The following is an 8,723-nucleotide window of genomic DNA, read 5'->3' as shown; positions in this document are numbered from 1 at the left end:
CCCCAATACTCCCCCCCCCCCCCCCCGGCCCGCCTGCCTCAGAGTTGCCGGGGGGTCGCTCTCCAGGCCTTCCCTCTGTAGCCACGTACGCAGAGGTTTTGGCTGTAGTGGGCGTGGCCAACTCTGAAGCCAGACGGAACTCCTGTGCGTTCCTGCCCAAAAATAACCCTGGATTTACCCTTTGAGATTATTGGCTGCCCTGACAAGTTGGGACGCTTGCTTGAGGGTTTATAGGTAGCTATAAACTTCAGATTGGATCTCGCTCTCCCAAAATACTAGAACTATTTTATATAGCAGGTGATTAATATGTGGAATTTGCTGCCAGAGGATGAAGTGATGGCCATAGAAATAAACAGCTTTAAAAGGGATTAGATACATTGATGGAGGCTAAGCCTGTCAATGGCTACTAGCCATGGTGACTGAAGGGAACCTCCACTAAGCCTCTGAAACCCAGAGTCAGGAGGCAACATCAAGGGAAGGCCTCGGCCTCTGTGCACTATTGTTGGCCATCCAGAGGAACTGGTTGGCCACTGTGTGAGATGGGATGCTGAACTAGATGGACCATTTTTCTGATCCAGCAGGGCTCTTCTTATGTTCTTAATTAGTTTTTCTGGGGATTGAAAAAAGAAAGGAGGGGTTCCCTTTGACCACTAAAAAAGGCTACCCTGGGAATCATTGGACCTGTATGTTCAAAAACCATATGGGATGGGGGCTATAGGGAGAAGAATTTGGTAAGATTGAGCTAAAAAGCTGTTTGGATCCAACCCCTCCGCTTTTGGCTTTTGCTCTACCCTTTTGGCCTCTTCCATTTTTTGAATGTTTATCTATTTATTCATTTTACTTATATCCCGCCCTCCCTGCAAAGCTGTCTCAGGCAGCTTACAAAACTGTATAAAAACACGAAAACAGCAAATTTTGGTAAGCAGTGATACAATCCTGTTTAGCAGTTTTATGTCATCTACCATAGCCACTAGTGCTGCTGCTCTTGTGTTTCTCCCCACACCTGCACCCACACACTTTTTTCTGACAATGGTGGTGTTTCCAGTACTGTATGTAGAGTTGCCAGGTCCCTCCTGGCCACCAACGGGGTGAGGGGGTAGGTTTGCCAGCTCCAGGTTGGGAAACTCCTGGAGATTTGGGGGTGGAGCCTGGGGAGGACAGGGATCGGGGTGAGGGGGTAGTTTTGCCAGCTCCAGGTTGGGAAACTCCTGGAGATTTGGGGGAGGACAGGGATCTCATCTGTAGCTGGAGATGAGGTATAATCCCTAGGTCCCACGTGGAGGCTGGCATCCCTAATTCACACCACTATCTTTCCTTGAATTTATCTGACAATACAATACAGTCACTTCAAAATCTATACTAAATCAATGTTTTGTTTGTCTGCATTAATCTGCATTCCTCAAGAAGACAGTAATCACAAAGGCTTTTTTACAATTCGGTACGTTTAGTTTATTTTTTTCATGATTTGGGATAAAGTAAAAAAGCTCTGTGCTAACTTTCTGCTTAGCAGAAGCTTTGAGAAAAATCAGGCTTGTCACTAAATATATTTATTGGAGTTTGTTGACCAGGATATGAATATAGAGATAAAACATTTACATTTCAAAGCTGTCCTTGTAGGATATGGCCAGGACACCATCACTCCACATACATTACTGACATCATCATGTTTACTGTTGCAGTAAAGATGTAGTTTTCCTTTAAGAACAGACTCTTCCATTGGTATAAACTTGTGTGTGTATGTGTACACACACATACATATATATATATGAGATTTTGCCAACAAATAATTTTTTTTCAACATTTGCTTCTTTGTTTGAACCAAACTATGAAATTTATAATTTACTTCCCATCCTTCCTCTAGGAGCACAGAAGTACAAAACAGTATTTTCCCCTCACAACCAACTTGTGAGGAAGCCTATAGGCTGTGAGATGGGGAGCTATGATGCAAATGGATGTGGCATAGACATATACATAGACATATTGTTTCCTGCTTTTTTTCCGCATGCAATTCATAGTTTTGCTTTTAACCCAAATATGACTGGGGTATCCGGAGGATTGCTTGTTTCCATATGATCCAGCCCAATTCTTAAATCTTTGTTGTAAGCTTCATACCAAGTGCTCCAACTCTTGGAGGCAGTGTGTGACAACCAAGGACAGGGCCTTCTTGTAGCAGCACCTAGTTTAATGAACTTTCTCCCCACATCCCTTTGGTTGGTACTTAGGCTTTATGGTTATAGATGTCAAGTAAAAACATAGCTGTTCACTCAGGCATTTTATGCTGGGTAATTGCTGCGTCTCATTTTCCCATTCCCCACTGCAAATTGTTGTTATCTCGCTCCCTCTCCACTGAACGGGAATCAGGGCAGCTAACAGCATATAAAGTACACCCAATCGGAACAATACAAAAGATACAATAAATAAACTTTAAAAATATAAAACAATTAAAGTCTATCCCCATTAAAATCTATCTATTATCAAGCAGGGTAGGATGCATGGATAATGAAGACACAGCTGAAGCATATCAGCTGCCCAAAAAAGAGCAACCTTGCTTGCCCTGTGGAACCTAGGGAGGTCCTGCAAGGCACGCACCTCTTCAGGCATCAGGTTCCATAGGATGAGGGCCACTACTGAGAAGGCACTCGCCCTTGTTGACCCTTAGCCTAGTGGTTCCATCGAGAGAACTGTTTCAGCCCTTGTTGACCCAAGGTGGACAGTTTGTGGACCAGAGACCTACAATAAATGCCAAGATGAAGATCAGAGAAGATGGGGAGGAGGTTGCTGGGAGAAGTGGTCCCGAAGGTATGAGGTCCCAGGCCATTTAGTCTTTAAAGGTAAGTACCAACACTTTGAACTGGCACCAAAAACTAAATGGGAGCCAATGCATCTGCCATAGAGGATAGGTGTTATATGCGCTTACCAGGTGTCCCGGTTCAAGGGTCCCGGGACTTAACCCACACACCCCCAGGGACACCAATGACCACCAACTCACCCAATAGACCCACAGACCAAGAAGTCCTTGCAACGCCAGACCCCGTTTGTGCAGCCGAGGAACAACGGTCCGGACCAGTCTGACCGCAAAGCAGAGTCCCCAGGAGCAGCAGGAGAGGCCGACGGCGTCAGGGAGAGGCTGATGGCGAACCCACAAGACTCCATACGCCGGCACCGGCAGCACAACCCCAGGCCGACAGGACCGCAGCTGGCATAGCTCCGACCACACCCAGGCAGTAGGGATGGAGTCAGAGCTTATCATGGGGGGCAGGGCTGGGAGGAATGAGAGGGAGGCAGGGACGGGAGATGGTCCTGGGAGAGGGAGCTGGGTATAAAGGAGAGGGAAGCGAAGGGGCCAGGAAGGAAGAACGTGCTCAAAACTACCTGACGCAGGCAGAGAGAGAAAGTCTAGGAAGGATGCTGAGAAGCTGGTGAGCTGATGCACGGAGGTAGAGGGACTTACGGAGTGTCGTCAAACTCTGTCCCCTACCCATCTGAGGCCCCAACGCTCCCCCTCTTCTTTACAGGTCTCAACTTCCAGAGCTGTCGGACCCCCTCCGTCTTGAATCGTCACGGCCACGGGAGGGTCTACGCTCAGAGCCCAGGGCGGGCTTGACACCAGGACACTCCTGTCAGTGATATGGCAGTTGTGTTCTGGACCACTTGCAGTTTCCAAAGGGTCTTCAAAGGTAGCCCTACATAGAACATGTTACAATAATCCAGTCTTGAGGTGTAAAAGGTAAAGGTTCCCTTGCTCGAAAGCCAGTTGAATCCGACTCAAGGGTTGCGGTGCTCATCTCCGTTTCAAAGCCAAAGAGCCAGCGCTGTCTGAAGACGTTTCCATGGTCATGTGGCCGGCATGACTAAACACCAAGGCGCACGGAACGCTGTTACCTTCCCACTGAAGTCGTACCTATTTATCTACTTGCAATTTCTTGCTTTTGAACTGCTAGGTTGGCAGGAGCTGGAACTAGAGACGGGAGCTCACGCCGTCCTGCGGCACTCGGGTCTCAAACTGCTGAACTACCGACCTTCCACAGCCTGCAGTTCAGCGTCTTAACCACTTGAGCCACATAAATTACTGTGGCAAGGTTCTCCTGAGACAGATAGGGAGCCAGTTGGCGTGGCCGGCATAAATGGTAAAACACAGTCATTGTCACAAAGGATGCATGGTTGTTCATGGAGAGCAAAGAATCAAGCCATACTCCCAAAGCCCTGACAGCGTTGGCCATAGAAAGTCAGACCCCCATCAAGGGTCAGTAGAAGTGGCCACCCCAGCAGTCCGGGCTTCCTAAACCACATAATCTCTGTCTTAGATGGATTTAGTTTCAACCAGCTCTCACCTAGCCATTCCACCACTGCATCCAGGAAGGAGGCCAAGATCAGAATTCCAGCTACCAGTCTCTCCTTAAATAAGAGGTAGAGCTGGGTGTCATCTGCATATTGATGGAACCCAATCCAAACCTGACAATCTCCACCAGAGGGCGAATATAGATGTTAAATAATACTGGGGAGAGAATTGATCCCTGCAAAGCTTCATAGGTTAAGGCCCACAGTGATGACCTCTCTGCACCCACAATTATCCTCTGGGACCAACCCTGGAGGAATGAGGAGAACTAGCTCAAAGCCTCACACCCAGGGAGGCTAGGCAACTGACCAGGACTAAATGGTCTACTGTATCAAAGGCAGCGGACAGATCCAACAGGATCAGTAGCGCCATCCCGCCTGCATCAAGGTGTAAATGGAGATCAGCAACCAGAGCTGTTTTGGTCCTGAACTCTGGCTGGGTGGATTGGAAGGGATCTAGGGCAGATGTCTCATCCAGCAATTCCTGAGCTGTTCAGCCACTGCTTGCTCAATCACCTTTTCCAGAAATGGAAGATTAGATACCGGGTGATAATTGGCTAGATTCCTTAAAATATTTTGAGGTGTGTTTGTGGCCTCAGGCACCTGAAAGAATCGACTAATTATATGCCTTGCTTCTATTTAGGTAACGCCACCTAAATTGGCTCCCTTTGAATTTCTAAAGCACCATATAAAGTTATCCTTCAGTCCTGAAAACTTTAGATCACGTACTGTAATTTTTCTGCTGCTGTCAACCTTACAAATAGAGTTGGTCAAGGGATTTATAAACACTTCTTTTTAAATAAAAAAACTAAGACTTTAGTGTTTTAATGTTTCTTTTGGAATTATTTGGAAATTCACAAGAAGGCATATACCTTAAATATGTTTCCTTTTAAAAGCTGTCCTCTGCTAAGGCAACCTCAGAAACAGCTGCTTATGGTACTAAGGAAGCATACCTGTCAATCACAGCCAGTCCAGTTAGTGGGCCAAGCAGGCACCAGGTGGCATGCCTGGATTCCAGGGAAAATCCAGCTATCCAGGCAATTTTCAACATTCAACCAAAGGTCTATGTAGTTCAAGATATGTTTCCCACAGCAGCCAACCACATGTCCTTAGGAAGTCAGCTAACAAGGCAGAGGCAAAAGTCATTCTCTTAGTGTGCCAACTGCCTGGAGAAAAAAATCCTTTCCCATTAATAAAGGATTAATGGGATATTATTTACCAGGTGATGCTACTTACTTTCCTGCCTTAAAAATCTTCACTTGCCCATTTTCATACATTAAATCTCTGTTAAAGGAACAACAGGTTTTTCTCCAGGCCTTTTAACAACTCCTTTTTGTTTCCCCTCATTAGTTTGTATTTAAAAACACACTGTGAATCTTGAGAGTTTGGCTGCAGTCACACATGCTAAATAATTCACTTTCGATCCACTTTCAGTGTATTTTCCAGCTGGAAAGTGCATTGAAAATGGATTGAAAGTGGATTATTTAGTGTGTGTGACCACAGCCGTTGTTTAGCTGCCATGAGGTTTGCCAGGAGGTCTGAAGAAAAATTTGCTGTCTTTTATGAGAAGCTTTAATGTGTAGAAACAGGCAGCTGAATCTTTTAATGGCATAGAGGTATATAACATCAAAGGGACCAGACATTGTTTTTTCAGGCTGTTGTGTTAGCCAAATTGCCTTATTTCTTTAATAAGATGGTGGGATTTGAATATTAAATGGCAATGGCTTAAACAAAGGGAGCAATAACCTGTGTGTACCAGAGTCCAGTTTGTCCAGATCCCAAGAAATAGACACACAGGCTAAATAAGAACATAAGAGAAGCTGGTGTTGGATCAGGCCAATGGCCCATCCAGTCCAACACTGTCACACAGTGGCCAAAAATACCAGGTGCCATCAGGAGGTCCATCAGTGGGGCCAGAACACTAGAAGCCCCACTGTTGTCCCCCCCCAACCACTTAAATATGATTTCTTTTACTAATAATTCTCACACACTTAACAATATAAAATAAAACAATCACACACTCAAGCGATACAGAACTAATAAATTAGATAGAAAAGTATAGCAATACAGAACTAAGAACTTAGAAAAGTACAGCAACAGTTGCATTGGCAGGAAGGTATAGTTGTTTGGGGGGATACTTTACCTGTCCGATGCAATGAGGCGATCCTGCTGCGAAAATAGGGAAAATGCTAAGGAAGGGGTCATGTGTTGGCAGCAGCACACATGGTAGACTCTAGACCGCACTAGGAATGAAATCAGCAAGGTAGGGTGGGGTCAGGTAGGTAGGAAATAGAGAGAGAGAGCAATGGGCAGATGCTCTTCTTATATACCCTAGAAGTGGCTTCGGGCTTGTGCCACCAAGTCACGTAGTCCCCAGGAGTTCTAGAAAAATCCAGTTACTAATGCTCATGAGATGACCGGGAGAATCAAATTAATGGTTGGGCAATTTCAAAGACATTCAACTAATGGTGACACCTTTAGAAAGACAAAGGGAAAAAAAGACAAATAATGTTCCATCTCTATGGATGGTCGTTCGTCGTAATGGCCCAACAATCTGCAGCTGCATTATCAGAATGGGCAGTGGATGGCTGTGCCAGCTGCTTAATCCACTCATGTCATAAGTCCTTTTGTTTTACAATGGAAAGTACATGCAGCTTCTGCAAAGGTGAGGGGGAGGGAAGGGGCCTGCGTGCTGGAGAAGCCCTTCTATGGAGTCCTTGCAGGAGCACTCAGGCTTCTTGTGTAAAGCGTGGCATCTCCATAGGGAACTGCTGCTAGCTGCTTCTGGTGTCAGGGAGGCTGGTTTGCCTCCTGCAGGGATGCAAGGGTGAAAGACATCGGGTATGTCCACAGGTCCACATCTGGATGACACATTGCTTCAGGGTAAGGCTTCCCTCAGCTGAGCACATGTCTACAGTCCGGGAGGTTGGCACCATCATCGGGCTCCCTCACAGTCCAATCCCTGGCACACTTATTATACAGTCTAGTTTACAGTTATAGTCCATAGCCTTATAGATGCTGCGTAAGGCTCTTGCAGGGCAACAGTTGGCAACTGTGCACTTAGATGGTGGGGCAAAGGACAGGCCCTGTGTGCTGGGGGAAATGATTTGGCATGCTACTGCTCAGCATGAACTTCTGAGAAGACTGGTAGTGTAAAATTGATTTCAGTAGGATACTTATAAGTAATTTTAAGTTCTGTTATCAACTGTTCACAGTTTAGTAAAAGTAACAGCTGTTCACGTTGCCGATGTAACATAACAGTAATATTAAAAGTCCCTGTTGATTAATGTTATGCCTCTGCAATGTCAATGAACACTCTGTGCCACGTATATGAACCTCCACGGGAAAAAGCTTTATCCTGTTGAGGAAAGATTTCTTTCACTGGACTTTGTCAATAGCCATTCATGAACTTGTTAAAGTGAAAGTCCTTTTTATTTTACTTCATGAAATAAAATAAACACATTCTCTTTGATCCTTAACCAGCCCTTTCTTGTTAACTTGCATTAGACTTTTATGTTTCACTGTGCATTGTACATGTAATTATTTGAAAAGTGATTTTGTTTTAAATTATTTAGCCTTTTCTGAATTTTAGATAAACACAGGCATGTTTAACTAAAGAGTAAAAATAAATTTCACACGACACTGCAAAACGTAGCAAAGAAAATAATGTGTAGGCGTCAGTGTGTTCCAAAACAAGACTCTCTAGGGGCTCCTTTTAACACAGTGCTACGTTAAAATCGTGTTCTGAAAGCTTCAGGAAACCCCTACATGAACCCACCCTTTCCTGAAACTGGTGAAAGTATTAAAAAAAAGTACTGAAGTGAAGAAAAGATTGCTACTAATATATTGCCAAAGCAGATTGTTTTGTTTGCTTACTATTACCAGTTGTTTCTCCTTTCAATATATTGATAATGCTAATGTTACTAATAATAACTTTTAATGAAATATTAGTGGCATCACAACAGCATGTTTTGTTAATGAGAAAAGCATTTCCATGCCTAAGCAGATTGTCACTCCAAAGTCTTCTGTGATAATGTAGTTTAATAGTAAAACAGGAGTCATTTTGTAGAAAAAGAGGTGCAGGAGCTCATTAGCATAACTCATTAGCATAACTTATTTGCATGTGCCACATCTCCTGACATCACCGGAAGTGTGTCAGAAGGCAACACCCACCGCTCAGGCTCCACCGGACTGTTTTGGATTGCTAGCTGTGGGGGGGGGGGCACACAGGTCTGCCCTCACAGAGGAGGGAGAGCTTGTACCTGAATAAACCTTGGCCTTTATGGTGCCACTGGACTGTTTTGGATTGCTAGCTGGGGGGTGGGAACACACAGATCTGTGCAGGAAGGAAGGAAAGAAGGAGGAAAAGGGAAAGAAAGAGAAGGAGG

Source organism: Gekko japonicus, unplaced genomic scaffold, assembly GCF_001447785.1.
Source record: "Gekko japonicus isolate JY-2015 unplaced genomic scaffold, Gekko_japonicus_V1.1 scaffold2052, whole genome shotgun sequence".
Taxonomy (NCBI): domain Eukaryota; kingdom Metazoa; phylum Chordata; class Lepidosauria; order Squamata; family Gekkonidae; genus Gekko; species Gekko japonicus.
The sequence above is the reverse complement of the archived record's forward strand: the minus strand, read 5'-3'. Positions refer to the sequence as shown.